This window comes from Berghia stephanieae, chromosome 13 (genome assembly GCF_034508935.2).
Source record: "Berghia stephanieae isolate SIO BIC M18660-M18661 chromosome 13, UCSD_Bste_1.3, whole genome shotgun sequence".
Classification (NCBI taxonomy): Eukaryota; Metazoa; Mollusca; class Gastropoda; order Nudibranchia; family Aeolidiidae; genus Berghia; species Berghia stephanieae.
Window position 1 is genome coordinate 27,773,565 of NC_088372.1, and position 2,500 is coordinate 27,776,064.

Genomic DNA, 2,500 nt, shown 5'->3' on the forward strand with positions numbered 1-2,500 from the left:
CGCGTACCTATCCTCAAGACCTTTGACTTTGCAGGGTGAATTCTTAGACCAATTGATTCAGAGAGGCTGTTTATAATTGTTGTTTTTGCTTGCATCTGATCCTTGGTGTGGGACTTACTTACTTACTTACTTATCCGAACCAGCGACCACCTGAGCTCTAGCCCTTCGGTCTTGTGCCATGACGTAGAAGTTAGACGTCTTTTGTAGTTGTTCCAGGTGACTATAAAGTGTGTTACTGATGCTTGGATTTGGTGGGAGGAATGTGCATCTCAGATCTTCAAGAGGTTGACATTCAAGCAAGTGGTGTGTTACTGTTTCATTGGGGTGTTGACATAGGGGGCAGGAGGGGGATGTGTCTTTGTTAATTTTGCTTAAATGGTTGTTGAGCGGTATGTGTTGTGTTCTTAGTTGAAAGATGATGCTTTGCTGGTGTCTTCTGAGCTTATTTAGGCAATCAGTCTTTACAGGAGTGGTCATATGGGAAAACATACATCTACCCGTGGTGCTCATTGCCCAACTGTTCATCCATTCTTCTCTCTTATTTGTTTTGATTATTTGTTTCGCTGTGTCTAAGGATACTGGAAATGATGGTTGTAAAAGTGTTGATCCGAGTCTGGCTAGTCTGTCTGCATTGTCATTTCCTGGTATATTTGAATGTCCCGGTATCCACTGGAGAGATAAGTCTACTCTGTGTGTTGTAAGGAATTCATCTAGTTGAGATCTTAAACTATTGAACGTTGAGGAGAGTTTATCTAAATCGAGAGCTTGGAGAACCGATTTGGAGTCTGTGAAGATGACAGTGTTTTGAAGTTTTGAAGGGTTTAGCTGGAAAACAGAAGAGAGGTGTCGCAGTGAGGCTTCTATTGCAACTGCCTCTGCCTCGTAGTTTGAGCAGGAGCTTCCGCAAGAATTGTGGATTTTATCACAGGTTTTATCTGGGTATTCTACTACAAACCCATACCCAGCATTTTTAGTTCCTTTGTGGGCAGATCCATCAGTGTAAACATGTATCCAGTTGTCTGGGTATTCTTGTATCGTCTTCATTGCTAATGTTTGTATATCTGATTTGTTTCTATTTCTTGTTGTTTCTTCTACGAGGTTAGTCTTTATTTTTGGAAGTTTTAGTTCGGCGTATGGAGGTTTTTGACTGATTAAAATAGATTTTTCTCTGTTTTCTGGGAGTCTGTGTCTTTCATTCAAGTTGTTAGCAATGTGTAGCAGGGATTTTTGTTTTAATCTTGTTCTTGGTTTCCATTTCTCTGCCAGAATTCTGTTTGGATGGTTTTCCTCTTTTCGTTTGTTTTTGCTTGCATCTGATCCTTGGTGTGGGACAGAAGAGCCAGATCATCTGAAAAATCCAGATCATCTAACTGTGTCTAGGGGATCAACTGTATCCTATTTCTTCGCCCTTTGGAAGTTCTCTTCATTAGCCAATCAATGGCAAGGATGAACAGGAATGGTGAGAGCAAGCATCCCTGCTTGACACCAGACTTAATTTCAAAGCAGTCAGTAAGCTGATCTTCAATTAAAACCCTGCAACTTGATCCTTCATACATTTGCTTAATGAGGTTTCATAATTGTAGTTTGAACTCCCAATTCTTTTCCCCATCTAGTGCGTTAACCTGGAATTTTCTTTTTGTCTGTGATCTGGTCCCATGTTTTCTGAGTCGGAGCTTAAGCTTTGCCAATAGCAGGTGGTGGTCTGATGCAACATCTGCCCCTCTCCGTGCTGTCACATCATCTAATGAACGTCTGAATCTTCGAGAGATACAAAAATGATCAAATCTGATTCTCTGTCACACCATCTGGTGAGACCCAAGTTGCTTTGTGAATCCTCTTATGGGGAAACACTGATCCCCAATCACCAAACTTTTGAATGCACAGACATTTGCAAATCTAGCACCCTTGTCGTTCATCCCTCCCATGTCATGAAGTCCCATGATACCTTCATAACCTACGTTATCCTGTCCCACTTTAGCATTAGCATCTCCCATCAATATGTTGATGTCTTTCCTTGGCAACTCATCAATGACTTGTAGCAGACTATAAAATGTATCTTTGTCCTCATCTGTTGCGTCATATGTTGGTGCATAGATCTGTACAATGTTCATGTTGATCTTCTTACTCCATGTTGTAAAGGACTCCATGATGATCCTTTCTCCGTGTTGCTACCATCCTCTCAGTGACTTCTGGGCAAACTTGCTTAGAATTATTCCTACTCCCTGTGTATGAATATCACCCCCTCTCCCTGAATATAAAATCTTCTCCCCAGAGGTGTCTCTGTGCGGAATGTATCCAGTGGACTTCGCTTACTCTAAGTATATGCAGCCTGTATATCTCAGTCTCAACTTGAGAGCTTTTTCCTGCTTCATACACGGTGCGAGCGTTCCACGACGCAATTCGAAGCTGCTTGTTTGGCGAAGACGTCATCGGGTCAGCAGAGTCTTTTCGGCTTTGTCTGTTTTCCTTCATAAATTCTGTCATTACATTTTTTTTAAAA

The 2,500-nt window shown here is 41.5% G+C and overlaps 1 protein-coding gene across 1 annotated transcript in view; it reads right to left on the reverse strand.

The window, feature by feature from the left end:
* LOC144959269 (uncharacterized) overlaps window positions 1–2,500 on the reverse strand; it is a 56,509-nt gene that overhangs the window by 30,840 nt on the left and 23,169 nt on the right. The window lies entirely within an intron of this gene.